The sequence below is a fragment of the Stegodyphus dumicola genome, chromosome 5 (assembly GCF_044657685.1).
Source record: "Stegodyphus dumicola isolate Sdum_Otavi_A_Nest chromosome 5, ASM4465768v1".
Classification (NCBI taxonomy): Eukaryota; Metazoa; Arthropoda; class Arachnida; order Araneae; family Eresidae; genus Stegodyphus; species Stegodyphus dumicola.
In genome coordinates this window covers 173998167-174023818 of record NC_140772.1, presented here as the reverse complement: position 1 = coordinate 174023818, position 25652 = coordinate 173998167, and the positions used below count along the sequence as shown (strand labels likewise).

The following is a 25652-nucleotide window of genomic DNA, read 5'->3' as shown; positions in this document are numbered from 1 at the left end:
AAAGTGCCCAAAGGGGAAGTAGACCCATAATGTGCTAGTTCACGAGGCGGGGAAGCCAAAAACTTACTTATTTCATATCAATATGATTATATTTTAGTCATACATAATGCTATTATATAGCTAACCAATTTAAATATATTTATTATATATATATTTTGTGTACACTGTGTAATTATTTTCTTGCTGCTGTTACACGGTAAAAAAAAAAAGTTCGCTCTTTACAGGCAAAAGTTTTGTAAAGTTACAGAAATCAAAAAGTTACACAAGAATTTCCTGTAATGGTAACAGGTTGAAAGCAAACTGTGGCGGATACAGCAGATTTGCCTGTAGCATTACAGATAATGTTTCAGAAGCTGCGTGGAAGAATCACATGACTGACAGAAAATTAGCCAATCAGGAGAAAAGTGTTTGAAAGCCAGTTGCAGAAAAAAACATGGCTGAATGTATGTTGGTTGTATAGCGCAGGTAAGTAAGAAAATGTTTACAATTACTGCTTGAAATATCTTTTGTTCATTTTGTGCAGATTATTCTCATGCACTTTGCACTGTTATATGTAGTGAGTAAGTATTTAAACGTTTAAGCTTTGCGATTAATTAATATCAGTGTTCGTAATGTCTAATGAGTTGAAAGAGTGCAAAATATTTATTCCAAATGCAGATCTAATAGTAGTATTTTGTCATTGTGCATCCAATAAATTACGCCTTAAATTGCCCGTATTATTATTTATAACTAATTATTCCAAAATTTAATCACTGTTGTATTTAATTGAACTGGTAATGTGGTTGTTGAAAACAATATTAATTATGTTAGTGTTCGTTTGCAATCGTCTGACCAAAGAACGTTTGACATCTTTTTCCCGGCAGGCCTTGCGAGAAAAGTTTGTGTAAACATTTAGAATTCTGAATGTAATGTATATATTTGTTGCTTAATAGGTTTAGTTTATTCTTTCTTTAGGATTACCTGATTAATTATACTTGGTTTATAATTCAGTCTAATAATATGTTTATGTACGAGTGTGTTATGAAGTAAAATTACAAAAACTTGAACGACGCGGTCGAGAATTTCATTTATTCTTTAGTGTAATAATATTATTTTTTTCACTGGTATTAATTTCTTACGAAAATGTTATAATTCCAAAATGAAGTAATTATATTGATTAAAAATATGTCGCATCAAATACTTTTCGTAATGTTCTGTTTTACTAACTAGATGCAACTTAATTATTCCATATTTTATAATATACCAATATCAACAGGGGAAGGATGTAAATGATCTAAAATATTTTTCTAAAAATTCGTTAAACTAGTTATAAACGAAAACTAAAATTTTGTACATTATTTCCAAAAATATCATTTCATTATTATTTTATAAATGACAAAATTTATTATATTGTATAAATATCTACCACTGCATACTTATAAGTTTTAAACATTTAATGTAGAATTTATGTTGATTTTATTTTGCCCACTTTTAATACAGTTTTGAAGTATGATAGTCTTGTTACTAGGATAGCATGAATCTGCTAATACAAGTTTAATACATTTCTTGACAAATGTTTCTCTTATTCATGTAATATAATATATAAATCATAAAATAAGTTTTCTTTAAAATAAATTATGATTATTTATTGGAATTTAAAACAATTCTGTATCTGTATGTGAGTATTAAAAATAAAATAATAATTAAATTTTAATGAAACATTGATTTTAGTATTTAACAATGTAAATATATATACTATATACCCACATGAATAAATGGAAGTGCAAGCTATTTTTCCTTACAAAGCTGTCCATGAATATATACTTTCCTTTAGGCTGATAGCCTTTGCATGCTTTGCCATATTCTATCAATCAAATGATGCAAATATGCAAAAAATTTTACTTTTTAAAGTTAATGCAGGAAATAAAATTCAGTGCATTTGTAAACATTAGTTCTCTTATAGCTTGCCATTTAATTGCCCAATGATTTACTAGTCCAAAGTAATGCAGAATTCAGATATCGTTCAAATAAAAGAAATTTATGAAGGTCTGATGTTTTAGACGTATATATGAAGATTAATTTTTTTAAATATTATTTTAAGTTAACCAAATTAATTTCAAATTTAAGTAAGTATTCATGCCTTTCAGTAGCATTATATTTGGAAATCTTAAATTAAATAACTGAATGCAATATTTCTTATTAATAAAAGAAAAGCAATGTTATGAAAGACTAGTGAAGTCGATATGCAAGTTCTAATTACGAAAGGCCATTTTTAAAAATAATTAATTTAAAGAAAGCTTTTTAACATAAAACTTCCAAACTCACACATGTGGAATATTAATTCTATATATTTTATCTCATTCTTATGTTATTGATTAATTTCATAGCATTTCATGTGACACTAGTAGTAATTATTAATTACATTTTATGCAGTTTCTGATCTATGTTTTGATTTTTTAATTACGTAAGGTTACATAAGGTTTAAAATTATGTAAGGTACAAAAACCTTCTGCATCTATTAATGCAGGCAGAAGTGAATGAAATTATGCCAGTGAAATTTTTTAAAATCAGAAACAAATTTCTGTGGAAAATTAAAAGTTATAAATTCTAAATGCAAAGGAGTGAATTTGAAAAGTTATCAAATAAAGCAAAGTGTTGGTAATTTTTGCAGTTTTGCAGAAGAATTTTTATACTTTGCAGAACGGGAATATGATGTTTGGTTTTGTTAGTATTAATTATTACAACTGAATTATTGCAACTTAAACACGTAATTTATAATTTTCTAATTTATTTTGATCATGTATATTTCATGTGTCATAAGTCTTTAAAATGAACTTAATTCTCATCATATTTATTAACACAATTTTTTTTAAAGAAGAAAAAGTCACATTTGTTTTGCTTAGTTGCACACAAAGAAACATGCCTATATATATAGAGAGAGAGGGAGAGAGAAACAGGAGTTAAGTTTACTTGCAGACTTTTTCTTCCTTTTTACTAATATTATAGTATGAAAATCAAGGGGGAAATTAAGCAATCAATTCAATTTTGAAGGATGTGATTACAGTAAGATAACCAATCAAAAATATCCATGAATGAACTACTGGTAACTATCATATTATTATTTAAAAGAGACCTGCATTCCAATAAGAATGCTTAGTAACATTAACATTTCAGTATCTGATAATAATAATTTTCATTCCTACTTCCCTATACCTTGAATTTCACTCTTATTATTGTCCATTGCTACTCCCTAGACCTCAAAGCATTTAAGAGCGTTTAATACCCCTTTCTCATGTCGATTTTTAATAACAGATGGCGCTACGAACGTTGAGCGATAAAGACTCAAATCTGTAAGACTACCTACAGCCTGGTTACTATGGCAACGACGCTTCCTTCCTCTGTACTTGTTTGGCGGGAAAGTGAGTAAGCCATAAAACACATCCCCTCAGTTGAACAAAAGACCTGCTGTCATTTCTTCCGTCTGTGACTCAGACTGCAGGGTATGTTTTGAACAGGAATAGAACTTTTTCACCTTTGTGTTGAATGAAAGATATCTGTGAGATACGTGCAGCAGTCGCTATTTCTTTTCGCAAAATTTGTTCATCACGCTTTTCAATGTTGCGTAATGTTTCATAATTTGCCGTTATTTTGCGGAAGAAAACAAATTTCATCGCGACATAAAAATTATATATAAATGATTTTATACTTGATGATATGTGTATACATATATAGCACGCACATAATATTCCATTTACTCATCCATCCATAATATTTCATAAATTACCATCCATAATATTCCATAAATATGTGTTAGCACTTTCCAGAGCTTTATATATATTTTTTACTTGTATTATAAAATCGTATAACACTCCTAACTATTATTTTTTTACTTCAAAAGTGGATAAATCATTATCAAATTTTTCTAGTACACGGAGAAATGGTCTATGTATCCACACACATAAACATAGTAAAAGATACTATTGTTGATTGAATATCTTTTGGCAGCAATATCAAGATGCAACGAAAATTCGAAATCAATTAATAACATGCATTTTATTACAAAAACACTAGCAGGACGTATTATTTGCACAAAAAACTTAGTGTGGAAATAATTTGTGGCACATTATCTGAGATCCGCTTTGAATGAATACATAAAGTGTTATAATGAACAATCAGTTTTAATATTTCACTTGATACTGAAATGCATAAAATCAAATTGCGTTTCTATGTTTCAGGTTTATAAAATACAGCTGATAATTGAAGGGGTATCAGGTTTATAAAGTACAAGCTGATAATACATGATAAGGGAGAAGAAATTCCTAAATTACAAAATTGAATATTATATTTTAATAAAGTAAAATGATACATATTATAGATACATCCTAAAAAACGATAATATATATATATATTGTATATCGTTGTATACCGTATATATATATTATGTATTTATATGTATATCTACTCTTTTCCGGATGTAACTGTAATTACGTACTGTGCTGGTTTATCATCTTCCTGTAGCGATGCATTTGGATTTGCTGTGTATGAATCTGTTTCATTGAACAGGAACAAATAGGAAACAGAATATTGAAAATTGAATTTTTTTAAAGCATTAGTAATTTATATATATTAGATTGACTAAAAAGAGTATATTCATGCATAACGTATAAATATGCGAAGTGAATACTTTTTGGCAATCACCTTTCTAGGATGATCATTTTTAAAAATAACCAGTACTGTTGATAAAATAAACACCGGTACGATCTATCTGCCTAAGGGAAAGGATGCCTTCGTAGAAGACTTTCTAAGGGAAATTGGCTCCTAGACACGTTACACAGGGTAAAACCACGAAAGCGCAACCAGTCCCTTCGCGGGATTCGAAACTCGGACCGAAATACTGGTGTTCAGCTACTTTACCGCTTCGTGCCTCATTTCAGAGCAGATTCGCTATATATGAAACAGAGTAATGTGCTGTTACCGTATTTAGCAGCCTGCCTTTTTCCTTGACCTACCATAAAAAAATAAAATAGCAAAATTATAACAGCGTCTCTAAAAAGATGCTTTGCTATATTCTCATTAAATCTTTATCATTCTGCGCTACTAAAAACGAAGTACGATTATTTCAAATTCAAAATTTTATAACATTACTTTACAGAAAGCGATCTCATGTCTTCTAAAAATAAAACCCAACATCTGTTTCTACTCAAGCGCTTACTTTCTAGACAAAGTAATTTCAGTGTAACGTACTTTCAGTTTTATCTAACTTTGAACGGAAAAAAAAAAAAAAAAAAAAAAAAACTATGTACATAACAGGCAAAGATATTAACAGCACATAAATTTAATCAATTATATTGGATTACCAGAGGAGAAAAAAATAATTCGATGAGATAATTCTCTGAGAATTCATAAACGCTAAATTAAGAATAAATTTTATAAAATGTTTACTAATGAATACATGTATTTGCATAGTAAGTTTCCTTTTTTAAAAAATTTTTCATCTTTATCACGTTTATCGGAGTGTCGTATTTAACTTCACAATTATGCTCCGAAATTTCATTGCTGTAGATTGGATTATTACCAATATATAATTCTACTAGTAACCAGAGCCAGTATTAGAGGTTTTTGCTGCTCACTACAATATCTGTGGCTCTTACTTCTGCCACGCGCCGCCAGTGGCTGAGTGGTTAAGAATATTGATTACTGGAAGTTCGACCTGGTTTCGGTTCGATCCCAGGCGAACCAGCTGGCTGCATGGTTTGTTTTCCTGTTGTGCAACATGAATACGACCCAGTTTCCTTCAGCAATTAGGCTCACCCGCGGCCGAGCGGTTAAATCGCTGAACACTGGTAGTTCCGACCTGGGTTCGAATCAAGGCGAACGGGCTGGCTACATGGGCGTTTTCATAATCTTCCCCGTGTGTAACGTGTATGGGGAGCTTTGCTATAAACTAAACTAAGCCTTCAGAAACTTCCTCCACGAAAGCATCTGCTATCTGCCACCTCGTGGCTTTGCTATATTCAAAGAGCCTAACCCAATTCTAGCACTCAGTTCCTCTCTAAATTCTAGCGGGCGAGCGCTAAAGTCGCCTATTACTGGTAGTTAACCTCGGCACATTATCTGAGTTCAGCTTTGAATGAAAACAACATAAAGTGTTATAATGAACGATTAGTTTAAAGATTTCACTTGATACTGAAATGCATAAAATCAAATTGCGTTTCTACATATCAGATTTATAAAGTACAGCTGATAATTGTAGGAATATCAGGTTCATAAAGAACAGTTGATAAATACATGAGAAGTGGGAAGGAATTCATAAATTACAGAATTTAATGGTTGTAACGAAAATTTTAAGCACGAACGTTCTTCATAAAGTTATGAAAAAAAAGCAGTCAGTACCTTTAGTGCGGATAGTAATCACTACCAAAAATCTATGCTTTTCTGCCAATTTTTTGGTAGTTTTTCAAAACCTTCGGCTCGGAAACTTGGTGGCCCGAGTCCAAACACAGGTCAACCTCATTTCGGACGTCTTGTGCAGAAGTGAAGATAGGACCAGCAAGATGTAGCTGAAAGTCCGAACGTGCGATGTCGGGGTTATATGGTGGATGTGGTGAAAGATCCCTTTCGAGTCCGTACAGAGGCTAGCCGGTGAATGCAGACACGTATGGTATTATCTTGATGGAACGTTACCTTTCTGCGCCGGAACTCAATTCGACTCTTTTCCTTGATAGCAGCGTCAACATGCACTAGCATCTCGTTGTATCCTTTACTGTCAAGGGTTTTACCTTTTTCCATATACTATTTGTGATTAATACCACGGCAATCCCACCAAATACAAAAGAATGATCTTTTTGTTAGTCAAATTACGCTTTACGATGCTGCCGACGGACTCACGGGCGCAGATCAACTAAATTTTTGGCCTATATTGTTGAAATAAATTTATTTTTCAACACAAGTGACTATCCAGATCACCAGATCCAAAGCATGATCTTTTCGTTAGTCAAATTACGCTTTGCGACGCTGCCGACAGGCTCACCGGGTGCAGACCAGCTCCCTTTTCGACCTATATTGTTTGTGTAAACTTGTCTAACTTTGAAAGAAAAAAAAAAAAAAAAACTATGTATATAACACGCAAAGATATTACAGAACATAAATTTACTCAATTTTATTGGATTACCAAAGGAGGAAAAAATACTCAGATAACTCTCTTAGAATTCTTAAACGCTAAATTAAGAATAAATTTTATAAAATGTTTACTAATAAATACAAGTATTTTAAATAATAAATTTTTCCATCTCTACATATACCACGTTTATCGGAGTGTCGCATTTGACTTTACAATTAAGCTCCGAAATTTCCTTGCTGTAGATTGGATGATTACCAATATACTTACAATCCTACTAGTAACCAGGGCCACTATTAGGGATTTTTGCTACTCAGTACATTATCTGTGGCTCCTACCACACGCCACCAGTGGCCGAGTGGTTAAAACTACTGAATACTGGAAGTTCGAACTGGTTTGGGTTCGATGCCAGACGAATCAGCTGGTTGCATTGTTTGTTTTCACCGTGTGTAACATGAATACAAGCCAGTTCCCTTCAGCAATTAGGCCCTCCCGCGGTAGAGGAATTAAATCGCTGAACACTGGTAGTTTCGACCTGGATTCGAATAAAGGCTAACGGGCCGGCTGCATGGACGTTTTCATAATTTTCTGTATGTGTAACGTGTATGGGTTGTCAATTTCTCTAAGAAAGTTCAACATGAAGGCATCCTACTGTGCTTTGCCATAATAACCTAATCTAAGCCTTCAGAAAATGACTCCACGAAGGCCTGCCATCTTAAGAAGGTAACCCTCGTGGCTTTGCTACATTCAAAGAACCTAACGCAGTTCTAGCAAGCGAGCCGCCGAACACTGGTAGTTCATCCGGAGTTCAAGCCTCGATAACGAGTTGGATGCATGACCGATTTTGGTGTTTTCCAAATTCACCTGCTTTGGCGTAATCAAACTCTATAATTCTAAACAAACTGACGTTCGGTTCGGCTCCAACGGCTCTAGCACCACGTTCCAAATTATAACTACAGTTCAACAAATAAATGTCTGGCGTATACATTCGAATAACCTAAGTAAAAAAAAAGGGGGGGCTTTTTAATTTCTTCCACAACCAAGCATGCATGCATGCACATAAAGCGAATAAAGAAAAACTTATGGAGTGCAATAGGGTTCTAATCCATAACATATTTAGTTAGTGATCGCCATCATTGGGAGCTATAAATATGCTATATTGACGGGAAGGAGAAAATTTTACTTCCTGAGTGAGCTAATTCAGAACTAGTCATTATTTCATCTGTCATCTTAAATTTAGGATGTCAAATTACGTGACTAACAAAAACCTAGTATTTATATGAAGCTTGATAAAAATCAAAGTTTTGAAGACGGTATATGTGATCATGTTCGGTTGATTACCATTATGATCAGCAAATAACAACAGCAATTTACTGATGTCTTTCTTATCTTTATATTCAGATGTAGTTTTCAGGGCAACTAGAGAAAATTTATTAATTACTTTTATTATTTTTGATACTTTATACGTACGAAGATACATACTTGTAGGAAGAGAGATATAAATATCATATTCGAACAAATAAAAACAAATCGTGACTTGAAGACCCTAGAGATACGGCTTCTGATTGCTTTTCAAATTTTTACCATATTAGTAACGATATAATCGAATAATCTTTCAAAGATTATTGTTTACCGATTTTAGGTAACAACTAGAAAACATTTTTTCGAACTTATCCTCAAACAAGTTTGCTATTGGTAATGAATACTGCTGTATCATGAATCAGGTACGGCGCTATGCATTTTGCTGACTTTGTACGCAATAAATTCTGTTGTCAAGTGCCCTTCCCACAAAATTCTAAAATTTTATTGCTTGATGCTTCGCTGAATTTTACAATTTTGCTGTACGTAAATTCTGCCGTACCGGCAGTGATCATGATTTCAAATTCCCCCTCCCCGAGATTTACTGTGTTATCTGAAAAACAGCTCACAAGTTGCTAAAAATAGCTATAAAACTGGTTCCACAGCTTTTAGCAACGGCCTCCCGTTGTGCGTTTGGAAACTCAGCTTTTGAAAGAAAAGGAAGGGGAATAATTTCTCTCTGACTACAGTATAGATGAGGTCCGTGACTTTGTTTGAGCTACTGCAGAATGTTCTGAAGTACACTTTTTTCTGTTTCGGCAACATTCATCTTGAGAATTCAACACTTGTTCATTAGCCCTTAGTAATTGACAGAAATGCTTTTAGAAAGTAGTGGGTTCATTGATACCAACAAAATGGTTGGTATCAATAAACTGGGGATACGTTAGTTTCAGTTGTTGGGTTCAAATGAACCTTTCAAATACTAAAAAAGTCCTTTTGCATAATCGAATCCTTTTGCATAAAGAATTTCATCTGAGAATAATTTTTCTACTTAAAAATGAGTTTTGCAGTACTTTTTAAATACTACTTGTATTTTTATTTTCGAAAATTTTCATAAATATTGTAATTAATTATTTACAATTTTAATAACTCGCAGAAAAAACACAATTTTCAAGAAATTTTTTTATTATGGTTATTCAAACTTATACTAATATACAGCATCTTTTATATTCCTTATACATTTGACACTGCATCCTTCAACCTGCATGTAAGTTTCTCTTCCTTAGTAACTCCTTACCCAGAGACGTCTCAATGAAAGCCAAATCATGCACAAAATTTTCACCTGAAAAGAAAAAAAAAAGAAAATGATAAAATATTTTTAACACCATATTCTCGACCCCCCCCCAAAAAAAAGAAATTGCAAGAAATACAAATTTCTAACAGAAAAATGCATTTTCAAGCAGCTGAAATTGTTTCACAAATTAATAATGCAGATAGCAAATGTAACATATGGCACTATTGCCACTCAGTGCAATCTCTGCATATCCTAAATTCTGCTGGCTGATGTCTTCGTAAGTTCTGAACATTTTTTTGCCTCTAAATTTTGCTGCTCAGTGCCCTCTGCTAAATTATAAAATTTTGACTACCACTGGTTGCACAGGCCCTGATCAAAGCAAAGAGGCAAGATGCTACCTGCTATTGATAAACTGCCTTATAAATACCACAAATCTAAATAAATATCAGTTTTATTTCCAAAACAGAATTATCTCACAGCTAAAGCATTGCCTTTGCAGAAAATCTTCTAAATGGAAATAGAATTGCATCCACATTACATGTGCAGAATCCCAATAATTCATTATAAACAGTTCCAAACCATAGTTAGGCTTAGAACTCACAACAGTATTCTTCTTGGAAGTCTTCCTAAGGAAATGGTAGTATATTCAGGGAACATGTGGGCAAAATCATGACAGTATATCACAAGCCTAATTCTTGACCATACATACTAGAAAGATCACAGAAATTCCTCACAGGAAGCTAGATTCATATAACAAAATTTCATGCAACATATGGCATATGGGAAAAAGCAAGGACATTATAATCACTAGCATAGTTTATACCCAAATGAGTTGCAGATGGTGCACTATGTGCTCACAGCTGATTATCACTAATGCAGATATATATTTACTAATATTTAGAAGATGATGAAGTATAGCAAAATATACAAAACATTAGTCCTTAAATCCAACACATTTTCTGATTTTCATACCATCTAGAATAATAGATTTGACGTTAGGTACAATATCAGAATTTTGGGTACATGAAATGTGAAATGGTTTTTTATTTTTAGTCACTGTTTCTAGTAATTTGTTCGAAAGTAACAAATAAGCTGGTTTCAGTCTGTCAATGAAATGTTAACTTGTCTGTCCTTAATTAAGACTCGGAAATATTTATCATATTTTTTCACCACAAAAAAATGGTCCCTCAATAAGCAAATTCAAGTGCCTTTTTCACACGATCAGTTCTCACAAACACATGAGAACATGATCTCAAGTCTTTATGCATAAATATTTTATGTTTGTTAGCAGTTGATAAACTGGTGCTGATCCATAAAAGACAGTAAATTTGTTACAAATGGTTCAGGTTTAGTTTTAGTGGTAGGTAGTCGAAAAACTCACATGGTAACCTTATTTGCATAAAATATACCATTTGAGCTACAGAGTGATTAGTATCAGGACATATTGCAACTCTGAATCCTAGAAGGATTTCTGTCCATCTGATGTTGCTGTGAGCCTTTATTGCATTTTTTTAAGTTCTGAGAAACTGCTCAATTTTCCCACTGCAATGTGGGTGGTATGGAGTGGAACGTAAAACTTTAGCACCACATACTTTTGCAAGGCTCTTGAAAGGCTGCGACTCAAACTGTCTTCCTTGATCTGAGATTATGGAACTAGGCACAACAAATCTGCTAATCCAATGATTGTAAAATGCTTTGACAACCATTTCTCTTGTGATATCTGGTAAAGAAACTACTTCTCCCTAACAGGAAAAATGGTCAATAAATGTCAGATAATACGTCCTACCAGCAGATGGTGGTAATGGCCCAATCAGGTCAACTTGCACAATACTTAATCTAGCATGAGGTGCTTGGAACTCGGCTATTTTAGATTTTGTATGCCTGTTGACTTTGCTCCTTTGACAATTAACAGGACTTTAAGTCTATTCGTGAATTTCTTTCTTTATATTTGGAAAGATAAATTTTTCAGTCATCTCGTTGACAGTTGTCCTGATACCAGAGGAGCAAAATTATGAATTTGATGAAACATTTGTTGTCTAAATTGCTTTGAAATAAAAGGCCTGATACTGGTTGTTGAGCTGTCACATCTTAATGTTTTCCAAAATGCTAATGTAGATGATTTAAATTTCAGTGAAGCACTACCTGTCATTAAATGTTGCAATTCTTCATTATATTCTTGAGCATCTGCTACTGCTTCATAGCCAGTAACTGAGACTACTTCAACTGCAACTAAATTTTCTTTGGCATCAATATGCTGAATATCAGTTGAAAATTCCGATATATACTGAAGTTGGTGTTCTTGTCTGGGTTATGCCTTCCCATTCTTTTGCTTCTATGCATATGACAGTGGCTTGTGATCAGTAAGTATGATGAATTTGCGTCCTTCCGATACATGTTTAAAATGCTTGACAGAAAGATATATTCCTAAGAATTCTCTGTCATAGGTACTATAAACCTTCTGTGCATTATTTAATGTTTTAGAGTAGAACACAATAGGTTTTCAGTCTTGTTCTTGTTCTTCCAATTGCTGCAATACTGATCCTATAGGAAAGTCTGATGTATCTGCACACAAAGGGTAATCCATTGGGAAACACAAAAGGGCACCATTGACTAAATCAGATTTGCACTTCTCAAACTGGTGAATTCCTTCATCTGTGCAGGCCTACCAGCGGCAGAGCGGTAAAATCGCTGAACACTGGTAGTTCGGTCCGAGGTTCGAATCCCGCGAACGTACTGGCTGCATGGGCGTTTTCGTGGTTTTCCCCATGTGTAACGTGTATATGAGCCAGTTTCCCTTAGAAAGTCCTCCACGAAGGCATCCCTTCTCTTAGGCAGATAGCCCTAGTGTGCTTTGCCATAATTAAATACACTAAACACCTTCATCTGTGCATGGAACTTTACAATGATCTTTTTTTATCACCCTTTAACATTTCGTGTATGACTCCTTGAGTTTCTGCAGCATTTTTCAAAAAGCATCGATAAAATTTTATCATGCCCATAAATGAACAAAGCTCATGTATTGTCGGTAATTTATATTGCAGATTACTTCAACCTTTTCTGGCAGCGAACAGGAACCTTCTGTAGTTATGAGGTAACCCATAACTTATGTTTAATATGTAATACATAATGTAATATCCTACCACATTACCCATTTCCAATCCTCAGATGTCCAGTGTCTTTTCTCGACACCACTGAAAATGAAGTCTTGCATGTCGGCAGAACTGAGTGATTTTCTTACAGGCACCAAAACTATGCATTCCTATCCCTCTGCAATTCGCTGCGCATAGTTCTAGCTGAAATTTGTTGGAAAGAGCCTTGGTTGACGATTTGTGATAGTTGAATCCGTGTTCTGCCGTACAATTCATCGGAGATACCGCCGATCACTGTCTTTGAAAACTATGCTCGAACTGCAGTTACATTTTTTAGAGAAGGATTCGAAATCGATGCCCCCACTAAATGTGCACCAACAATAAGCCCCTTTTTCAAATGGTGAACGATCTGCCGCCTTTTTTCCCCATTTTACTTCATTCATCATGAAAAGCACTCATCATGAAAGCAGTGCAGCACAGGAGATTCTAGCTTCAAGTATTGATTACAGAATTATGGCAGAATTGATCAGACGTATCTATTACTGAAAGCAGAGACTTTTTGAACATATTTTTTTTAGAGAAATGGGGTAATATTCTAATTAGGTATGGATTTAATCATAATGCTTTGTTGCAGGCATAGTTTTTATTCAGACGTAGAAAATGTTACGGTGTGCTGGCTTGGCTTGTTACTGATTACAAATCAAAAATAATTTTTGGTTTCCTGATTCTTTTCTCTCCTGCATTCTTTCTAGGAGATGAAATAATTTTATCTGCTTCTGAAATTTCAATTTCTCTTTTTTCTTGTGTTTGTTTTACAGAAGCAGTGGCCTGTTTTTGTTTCTCATTCTGTGCTCTAGCATCAACAATATACTTCGGTTCTCTAAGAGACATTTTTCTTGGTGCTCTTGGATCAACAAGCTCAGGAAGAATACAATTCACGTAAAATTTTTCGAGTTTTGAAACTAAACTGATCCAGAAAGTTTTGTCTTCGGGTATTCTTAATGTGATTGCATCTTCTCTGCACCATATATATAAATCACACCAATTCCTCTCTGTTATGGCTAACTGCCCTTGAATTTGAAAATAATATTTGTGGCTTTTCGGTAAATAAAGATTATTATCAGCATCCATCCGAAGACCAACAGAATTAGGCTTGCTGAAAAAGTCTGACAAGTCTGCTGAGAATCTGGCTGTATAAGGACATTTTATTTCAAGTAATCCATCTTCGTCTATCAATCCATCTGGCGAAGTACAAAGAAAGGGATATTTAGGATCAATAAAAAGGCCACAACGTCTGATGTTTTTTCCCATGTGCTTTTCCTTGTATTGATTTAAGGCTACTGCTTCGTTAGCCAAGCCATACTTTAATGCTTTAGTTGAAACGTTATCATTATATATGATACGTTTCACTAAAGCAGCACTGAGTGTTGTTGGACGCCTATCAGCAACATCTTTGAAAAAGGATGATGATATTCTTCTTGATCTTTCATGACGCCATCTTTCAGATGATGACTGTCCACGTGTTACGGCCTCAAGAGAATCTTTTTTTGGAACTTCAATTGATATAAAAAAAATTTTAGCTGCCAATTCATATGCTTCATCTGATAGGTCTGGTTTCTCAGGAAAATCACCATAAGAAATATCCCTACCTTGCTGAATATGTCCTGCTTTCCTCATATTTCTCTTTTTCTTCTCAGTGTCAAAAAGTCTACGTCTCTCAAGACGTTTTACATGGCGCTTATTTCTGGAAGCTAAGAATTTCAAAGTTGGAGTCCTGGGGCTACTTCCTGTTACAGCTTTTTGTGCATTTTTTTGCCACTGCTGTGCTGGATTTTGATAGGCCATGACAGCAATACTCGCACGCCTGTTCATGCCACCAGCTTTGGAAAAATCAACTCTTTTTCCACCGGATGTTTTACACAGTTGACTCATGAAGCTTTCAGCAGGATTATTTGTGGCATTCCAAATAAGAGTACTGCTACATGATATCAGTACTCTTCCCACTTCTGCTTCAATAGCTTGCAACATACCCGAGGAAAAAATTTCATTGTATGTGCTGTCCAACTCTGCACCTTTCTTTGCACAAAAAGCACTACAAGCATCATGCTTGCCAAATATATGATGTGGCCCATTTCTCAAGTCAGATACTAATGCATCAATAGCTTCTTGTGTGTGCTGATAATGGCTAGGTAAAGCATGAGCTTTTATAGCTACTCTAGCACCTCTGACTAACAGTGGCATTTTAATTTTCAGCAATTTACGGGCAGCAATTCCTTTAGCCCCGGGGAAGCGCGCAGTATTTTGCTGAAGTTTCTCAAGAGCTCTGCGATATCTTCGAACAGCATGGTTAGCACATTCTACTTTGATCACCCGTCCTCCATATGAAACGCTTTCTTTCACTTTGGCCATTGTGTTAGCATCTCCATCTCCAACAAGTCGAGTACAACGTATTTTGTGAACACACTGGAGATAATTCAGACCTTCCACAATGGCACTGCTTTCCATACCTGTAGAAGGCCCATTCCAATTTCGCCAACAAAGGTGCACTTTATTTGGCATCTTGCCATCTTCAATAGCACTGCATATAAGGCACACTTTGTTGCGAATTCCAACAAACAAAATTTTCTGGGTGACCATGCCTATAATAACAGATATGCCACTTGAAGCATTGTAACCATGCCCATAGCTTCTTTTACACCAACCTCCATCAACAATGACAGTTATACAGTGATAACCATCATTATCTTTATCATTGCGAAGTTCTGCCTGCCTTTTCTCCTCTTCTATAGCAGCACACATAGTTTCCTGTGCACATCCCTGTATTATTTTGCCAGTAGTTCGCTCACAAGAAGCAAAGGTCGAGTTGCTCATATACGGAATTTCCATGATGCTAAACTTTTCCTCCTCTTGTGAAAATCCACTGCCAGTAGATAACGCACCTAATACTGCAAGCTGATTTAGGCTGCTTTTCTCCATATCAGAACAAATTGTTGCCATTTCCCCACATAAAATTTTATCACATACATAGTTATATGTAGTGACAAGACCACGTCGAATCACTTTGTTAAAAATAAATGATCCTCCAAATTTACAATTTAGGGAATGTTGCTCTAATGTCCTAGCCTGCACTATTACAAAAGACATATTGCAAATTGTTCTGCCAGATGGTAATGGATTTGCCTTTCGTCGATCTTCCCTTTCGATAATTAAAGGTGAATCAGGACACAGAAATTCATCATTAAGGTTCTCCTGAAGAGGCTCAGACTCCAAGCTAAAATATATATATATACAATATATATACATATATATAATTAATATATATAAATATTACAAATTAGGTTTAAATTTGGCTTATTTGATGACAGCAAAGCACTTGATCTTCCTAAGAGGAGGAATGCTTTCATGGAGGACTTTCTAAGGGAAATGGCTCATATACACGGGGAAAACCATGAAAACGCCCATGCAGGCAGCCCATTCGCAATTAGGTTTAGGAAATTTAGGCAACAGATAGCAAATAAATTAACGATAATAATACACTGGATTACCAGTATATTACTACAAGAAGATGAGTCATCTTCACAACTGCTGCTTCCATGCTCGCAGTGTCATTTGCTCGTGCAATATTAGTCACTACTTTGTGTGCCGGAGGTTTCACATGAAGGGCCTCTACACCTGAGTATAAAATGTTCGTGTTCCAGTAAACACTGAATTCAGAGGGGCAAGAATAACTCTTTCATGGTGGATAACTCAGTTACCAAATGGCTTTCTAAGGCTCTATTCAAGCCGTTGTATAAATGTCATAATTCCCAACTAACAACGCTTTGTAGTCAGACCTTGCTATGTCACAAAAACTAGTTTGGGCATTAAGCTTGAAGTTTTCAACTTTGTGCCGACTTGATATAAGAGTCGGCCAATCAGAGCATATACATAAAACCTATTGAGAGAGAAAGCTGTAGACACATACATGCATGCACAAATTTAGCTTCTCTAATTGGCTATGGCTTAGACCCTCTCTCGCAGGTGTGAATGGAACTCCCACATTTTGTGCCTTATGATTATGCGTCTATGACATTTATACCATCATGTGAACGGAGCCTTAGGATGGCATACTAAGAAGATGCACTGTCTTGTGGGGATAAGCAATTTATACTCCTAAGCCTAAAAAAAAAACTTGGAAAAAAAGATCACGACTTAAATTTGTTGTCTAATTGCTCTAATTTGAGGCACATTATGAGAGGAAAGCAAAGGTAGTAATCAGAATTATTTAAAAAATTTTATCCTTATATTTTTCTTAAAAATTCTGTAAAATAATAAAATTTGTGGTTTTCCTCAAATAAATATATATGGAGAAAATAACAGCCACATAATCACAGATTTCATTTTGTTATATTTTATTAACAAAATTTAAATTATTAAAAATCTCTTTCATGAAGGGAACATAAAACATCATGAAAACAATGAAAAAGAAGCAATATTTAAAAAAGATAGTAGGCTTATTGATGAGGCTCCCATCAAAAGAATCAAACCCCAAAATATTTTCATTTGCTTCAGTGTCCCGACTGAAAATTTCACTGATTTCAATGAATATATTTTTAAAAAAATCTTTTATTTTCAAGTTCTTTCATGCAAAACGTCCAAATTTGGTACAAATCAAATTCATCCCCCTCTTTTTGATAGCTACAATATTATATTTAACAGTTTTAATAGCTATCAGTATGTAAACAACATAATGTAACACTATAAAAGAAAAACATAAATGATGACATTTTAATTTTGGCATAGAGAAATACATATTTACCCCAAAAGAGAGCTTGTATTTCTACCTTCTACGTCAGAGTCAATAACTGAAATGTCCAGATCAGAACTGAGAAGAAAAGAACCATAATTAGTTTAATTAAGATACAATAACACACCGACCAAGTATTAATTTGAGAGTCAAGCAACAAAAATCAGCATCATATTTTGAAATATTCACTATTTGAAAATATAACTCTGATTTTGGTTGCTTGACTTCTAAATTAATACATAATTAGTTAACCATAATTAAGTAACTGTAATATCATGCACAGCTAATATCTATTTTAAAAATAAACCAACTTACCTCAGGAAAGCCTGGTTTGTCTTAGGAACATTAGCTGTAACTTCTGGCGTAGAAAAGTCAAATTTTTCACTTCCGGACCTAAGAATGAAAGAAATAAACTGCTATAACATAATAAAAAAAAAAAAAAAAAACATGAATAAATAAATAACACATAACAAATTTAAGCATTAAGCTATGTATGACTACCACCCATCTCAGACAGTGCGACAGATATTGCTGTATACTGTTTCGCCATACCCTGTGTAGCTATTATATCATGCTGTATAACCACAGTTTAGAAAAATTACAAAATGTGTTATTTATATCTATCTAAAATGGTACATTACTACATGATTTGTAAGAATAAATTAGAGGGCTCTGCGAATGAAATTCCTTCCAATTAAAAAATGTAGGAATAAAGAAAATGCAGGAATTGCAAATGCAGAAATGAAAAAGGGGATTATATTTTTTGTACAGAATCCAGATGACATATTTTTCAACATTTTAGAAATTTCAATATTAATTTTAGGGGCATAAAATATTAGGCCCCTAAAAGCAGAATATAGTTTTTAAATGTTCAGATAATCTTCCTATGAGAAGAATTCCTTTGAGAAGTACACATCTGAACCACAATTAAAAAACATGTACAAGAACAGAGCTGAGGACTTCTGTTTGCAGAAAGTCTGTCACATAACATATGAAAAGTTTCTTATTGGTAGATTTTTGATCAGACGGATATTTTAATGTTATACAGAGAAAGCATTCACTCCCTTTATACTGGAGATAATTCAATTTGGACAATGGCAAAAAGGCTAAGCAAGCCTGAGCGTATTGGTCCCATTCTTGGCACTAGTTTGGTTTACGCTCAAAATACACAGCAGATATTTTCTAATTACCTGCATCCCAATATCAATTCAATTCAGCTTTTGGTGGAATTTAACATTTGTGACATATTTTTCAAAAACTACATTTCACAACATGCATACATGACAAATACACAGAACCATAAATAAACAAGCAATAATATATATTTATATATAAATTTTACTAAATGATCATAAAATGTTCCAATGCTAAAAGAAAGTTTTAACATCCAAGTAAATGACATAATAAAAAAAAGCAAGTTGAACAGCGAGCACATGAATAAATGTGCATACACCTGTTAAAATATACCATAGGTAACTGACAAAGCATTTCGTAGCAAACATATGACTATAAAATTTCCAATAATACATGTAATGATGGTGAATTCAATTTAGATCGCAAGAACATGCTCATACTTTTGAAAAGATTCAATTATTTCAGCAATTCCTTGTGAATTGGAATTTACCCTTTCAATATTTCCCAACAATTTAGTGTGAATGGAGGAATAAATTCTTATAACAGAATTGAACAATTATTAGCATCCCCTCATACACACACATACAAAAAAAAAAAAAAAAAAAACTTTGTAAAAAAATCATCCGGGCAATGATTCTCCTTTGACACAGATGCAGTTGTATCAATAATTTCTGACCTTCAATAAAAAAAAATACGCATATTTTACTTCGGAATTAACTTACTACGAAATCATAAACACGGGGTAGTCGATATAAAGAATAAATTATTTCTCACCTTTCGAAAACATCCGCTTGTTCGGAATCTTCCACATCTCGGGAATTTAATTTCATATTTTTTTCTTGAGCTCGACGTTTACGCTGAATTCTGGATCTTTTATTAAAACCAGGATGTTTTTTCGGTCGTCCTTGATATTTTCGCATATTTTTTGCAAACTGACCACAGTACAAATAAATGTAAACAAAACGAGTGCGGAATAGCAATGCAATAGGGTTGCCATAAACGTCATTCTGCTGACAGCTGACAATGTTTAGTGAAAACTGTGTATAAAGGAATATATGAAACGCTTCTAAATATTATTTAGAAAAAAATATGATTTATAACTGATATCAAAATCAATTACTTCGTGAATTTTTGCAGAAATAAGATTACAATGTTAAATTTTAACTCGTAGCGCCATCTATTGATGGCTTTCCAAACTACACATTAAAATTACGTATTTCAAACTAATTTTTTTAAAATATAAATTTAAGTAAATTTCATTTCAAACCTGATTCTAACATTGTGATTCGAAAACTGACCTATTGCTTTATATTTCTGCCAAATTGCACGCAACATAGTTTCTTAATTAGCGATTCTGCGTGTAAAAAAATTTTTAGTATTGTAATGCTGCTGTAGTAGACCACCTTAATGCATTTGGAACTGCAATTTGTGTCGTCTTCTACAGCATTCAAGTTATCACCGTTCAGTTTGTACTACCACGAGCAATGATTTTCAGAATTACCGTATTGCGTTGCATTTTCCACTCCACCCAGCTTTAGAACCAGATTCTCAAAATTAAAAAAAATATTTGCAGAATTTTCCCCTTTTTAATGCATTCAGAAAATGAAGATCCCAAGATTTTAAAATGGATTTATCGAAATAATGATTGTTTTCGTCATACTAACAAAGGCAAACTTTTGCACACTAAAGGCCCTGTTGAATCTTTCTCTTCTAACTGTTGAATATTATGTCAGGCTGATAAAAAAATGATCTATGATAGTTAAAGCAAATACCAACTGCCATTCACTGTGCAATTTTGCCATATCAGCTGCATATTCACCTTCTCTAATTATTTATGTATGATCTGAGGCCTAAGGAGTTGCAAGAACAACAATGAGAATGAAAGAAATTCAAATTATAAAGAAGTAGAAATGAGATAACTTATTAGATGTTGTAACTGTGTGTATTCTTATTGAACTATAGGTTTCTTTTAAAGAAATAATATTGTGATCGTAGTAGTTTATCCATGATTACTTTTCATTTGTTATATTATTACTGTGACTGTGTCCTTTGGAAATTAAATTATTTGCGTAATTTTTCCCTCTCAATTTTCGGAAGATAAAATTAGTAAAAATAAGTGGGAATATGGCATCAAGAGCATTAGATATCCCCATTTTCTTGAAGCTGTTCACTATTATTGTTTCATCAATGATAGGCCATGCACCCAAAATCTCCTAGCAAATCAGTTAGTAAGATGAAAACGACCACTATGCGGAGGAAAAATTTAGGGTAACTCGTTTTGTGAGCGCCTTAAGGAAGACAAACATTATTAAAATCATTAAAACATATTCAGAATCCTGTGCTAAAAGAAAGCTAGGGGGAAAATATTGTCCGAGTCCCAGTGATTCATTTGTACCAATATGTAATATTGTTTTAGAAATTTAAGGTAATAAATACAATATTTTTTGAATGCTAGAATAGTTCAAGAAATTTATTCAAGTTATGAATTCTGAATATAAGTATACTGTATATTATATTTAATAACTATGGTGGCTTCATTTATGAAAATATTTGTATATTGGCTGTTTTTGTACAATGAACCTTCTCTAAGCCAGCTATACGTGATTCCTGAAGATTTTGATCTTCAATGATAGTGGGCATCCTAGAGAAGTTATGTTTACTAATTAGTTATTTTATGAGGAATGCTGGGTAAATTTAAAAAGTGGTTGACAGGGGTAGTTTGTCGTAATGAGATGGTTCACTGTAATCCAATATTTTAAAGAATTAAAGCTGTTCTTAATTTCTTAAGATATTATAAAGAAATATGATTAAAAGTGTTATATAAGCACACGTTTAAAACATCTATTAAAATAATTTTTATACGCTTTTAAGAGCATGGTTATGATTTTAAAAAAAAGAGGGAAAACCCATTCATTTTTTCCAAGCAGTCGAAACGAATTTTTATGAAATGTTATACTGTGTTATTTTTATTTAATTCTTTTTTCAGATTTTTTGTAAAGTTTATGAATTAAGTAATAAATTATTTTTACTTCTGTATTTTAATTAGCATATTATTTGCTTCATAATATTTCACAATAAAATTATAAATTCAATAAACTTCTTAATTAACATACTGTAATATATATATATAGGGCATAAAGTTTGTTTTCTGGTGTCACATGTATATTTCACAATTTTGTATGCAAATCTCGAACTTTATAATAAATAGAACTACTTTTTTAATATCACTTTTTAAATGGTAAATATTAAGCTTAAATTTTTTACATATCATGTTTGTAAAAAATTATAGGTAAAATTAAAATGCATTAAATTTTAAGATAAAGTGAAGTACAGTCAAAAGTCGTTAATCCGGACTCGTCGGGACTTCGGCGATTCCGGATTATCGATTTTTCCGGATTATAGATCATCAGTTTAAATCTCGTAAGATGGCATGCAGAAATTCTAAAATTAAAAATATGAAACCGTAATTTATGAAATAAAGAACAATTATGATCTAAAGGGTATCAAAATTTGCAAAAAGAAAAAGCTTAATATTTATTTGTTTACTTTATTAAACATTTCTTTCAATGTAAGTTGTTTAAGTTTTGCTTCGTTTCATGTGATAATACTTTCTCTTTAATTCTATTAAACAGACATAATTTCTTGTTCAGTTACAAAGTTCCGCTGTTCAAGTCCTATAATTGCTGTGTCGAGAACACCGACTAATTTGTCAATCGAAATTTTTTCGTTTTCGATAACCTCTGTCACTTTCTTCGCTATCGGAAGCGAATTATAATGACGAGGAACATATCGAGATGAAATACTACATTTGGTAAGGAATTATAAGCCAAATAAAATAAAAACATCTGCGCTGAAGATAAGGATAGTGCTGATAGATCAACTTCCAATTCATTACGCGCCCACCGCGGCGTTCCCCCCGCCGAGCAGCCTGAAATTGATAAACAGATTTCGGATTTCAAAACATACTTTCGCTTTAGATCCTTTACATATTAACAAATATATATCGCAAATTCTATTTGATATAATCAAAAGTTTAAGCTTACTTTTATAAAATTGCTCTTACAGTCTGCAAAAAATAATAAGCCGGATCCAATTCGAAAATTAAGGAACAATGCAATCATCAACATTAACTGAAATAGATAATTAGATAATTTTAGCTTATACCTCCATTATACATAAAACGCGCACGCGAAAACGTATTCTGCACTTGCGCACACTCATATGCGCAGTCGTAAAAGGTCTTACGCGCACGCGTAAACGCCTATGCGTATGTGTCAACGCGGCGCATGCGCAGAAAGTTTTTAGTTTTGAGGTCCGGATTATAGATCATTCCGAATTAACGACTTTTGACTGTATTAATTTTTGAAACAAATTTGTTAAAGGCATAATTGTATTAAGCATGAAGAATTTTAATGGAAGCAAGCCTTTGAAAATTAAGGTCAATTGGTGAAGTTTTATACTTATTCAAAAAACATGACATTAGACTTTTAATGAAAGACTTCTATCTGTTAATTCAAAGGAAATTATTTGAAGGTAAGTTAAAAACGTTATGCATTTACCATCTATTATTTCAAACAATAGCAGACTGTTGACAAACACTATGTGCAGATAAGAATAAAAAGATTAGTTGGACGTTGTAATGCAAGCTTATGAACAAAATTTTGAATTCCTTGTAGTAACAAAATAAAGTTCATTGCTATGTTAAATTCTTTAATTTACTGAAAATGTCCTTTTTTAGAAGGAGAGAATAGAGAATATAATATTTTTGAAACATAAAGAACAGCTGTTCTGAGTTCTTCGTAGAAATATTTCACAAAATGTCTTTTACAGTAATAATATGATCATATCAACATGAAACATGTTTACTCATGTAAGTTAAATCTAAAGCAACATGTGTCTATTTTAGCTAAAATTACTAAAAAGAAAGTTCTAGAACATATCTTAATCGTTGACACTAAAACATGCAAATAAAGCTTTTTTTTTTTTTTTTTTTTTCCTCCTTAGCTATTTTACAGGCCAAATATAAATTCCAGATGCCATTTCATTATTTTATATAAAGGATATACATGTAATTTAATGTAAGGAGTAGCATATCAATTTGAACTTAATTATCAAATTAAGCTCAAATCGATTATTAATCAAAATGATATATATACATACAGATATCATTGTTTTACTCAAAACATATTGATTTCAATGTATTTTATCATAATAAGCATCATTTTAGACAAAAATCTATTACTTTTATAGACATATCCTTTAGTATTTCATCTATGAAAAATATATTCTACACACATATAATTACTTAATGAAATATTAGAAGGAAATAATCTGAAACCTTTACAGATACAACCATTGGAATTTTACGTAAGAAAAGTATCTTCTACTCACATAACAACTTGCTGAAATAATACAAGCAAATAAACTGTAACGGTTACAGATATATCTGTTGAGATTTTACATGAGAAAAATATGTTCTTTTTACGTAATTATTTGCTGTAATATTACTAGCAAATAATCTGTAACCATTACAGATATATCGTTTGGGATTTTACATGAGAAAAACATGTTCTTTTTACATAATTATTTGCTGTAATATTACATCCAAATAATCTGTAACCATTACAGATATATCGTTTGGGAATTTACATGAGAAAAATATGTTCTACTTACATAACTATATGCTGTGATATTACAAGAAAAAGATCTGTAACCATTACAGGCAAAACTCTTGTAATGTTATTAGGATAACACCTGTTTCTGTTACTCAAATAACCCATGGCATCCCAGTTTCCATGCGTTTTCTTAGTAACCTTACAGATTTTTTTTCACAGTGTACTTTCTTTACTAATGTGTATATATTTTTTGCAGTTGCAGTGAGATCTGCTTTCACATCGGATAAAGCTTCTTTTCCCATGTACTACCATTAAAGTACTGAAATATTCCTAAAAACTAGTATTTAAATTTAAGAATTTAAAATGATAATTTCTTTACAAAATCTGTGAATGCCAGCGTATTTGATTGGAAAAAATTCAGTGAAATTTCACGCACATAAGAATTGTGTCATACTTTTTGGGGGGGCGGTGGAGGAGAACTTAATTAATTACTTTGCTTTTTATTGGAGAAATTATGAAACTTTTTTATAAAATAAATTAAACTTCTCCTTTTTTTTTTATCTCTCCACTGGTATACCATTTTTCATTTCTTCCATTATCCTGGAGGAATTCCTACGTTGATAATTATTCTAAAAGTATTCTGAAGCAAGAAAAGTTTAGCGGAACTAAAAAGGTTTAAAAAATTGATTGACTTACAAGCTGAAATCAAAATTTCCTGAAGGGGCAAGAAATATTACGGAAATTTGGGAAGAATCTCTTTTTCTTTTCTTACTTTTAAGATATTGTGGAATAATAAAGGTTAGTGGTAATGATGTAGTATATGATCTGCCACTTTCATTTAAATTGTGACGCAAAAACCTATTTTTAAATATGAAATTAAATGCATATAATTAAAAATACATAAATAAAAAGACAAGCATCTTAAAATATCTATACAATGACCATAAAATTCCTCAAAGGCCATGTAATAACATAAATGAAAAGGACCGTAAATGGGCCATTTTATGAGTCATGCAGCCATATACATTCCAAATGTCATGCAGCATGGCCAAAAGTCATAATTTTTATTAACTCTCCACGGTGCTCCACTAATCACTAACTGAAAATGGAAGACTGCATATTAGATCATTACTAAATTATTAAATAGTCTGTCCTCTTTGAGAATTAAGAAAGTAAAATTCTCTGGACTTTTCAAAGAAAAACATGTTTATCTGTTCTAACAATTATGTTTTACCACATTAACCTTAATTTTTTTTTTTTTTTTTTTTACTTGACAAAATTTTTAAGGAGACAAAAATCTGCCAAAATTTTTATTAATGATTTGGTGATTATTTATTTT

General features: G+C 32.7%; 1 protein-coding gene and 1 long non-coding RNA gene across 7 annotated transcripts in view; one reads left to right on the top strand and one right to left on the bottom strand.

Annotated features, from left to right (window-relative positions):
* Positions 1-25652, top strand: part of PIG-V (phosphatidylinositol glycan anchor biosynthesis class V) — a 72065-nt gene that overhangs the window by 20321 nt on the left and 26092 nt on the right. The gene's annotated exons all lie outside the window — the stretch shown is intronic.
* Positions 9601-25552, bottom strand: LOC146997342 (uncharacterized). The gene is made up of 5 exons (XR_015041044.1): positions 25548-25552; positions 19306-19374; positions 17880-17957; positions 17577-17642; positions 9601-9737 (listed from the first exon to the last, which is right to left on the bottom strand). It is a non-coding gene; the product is annotated as an uncharacterized LOC146997342 (long non-coding RNA).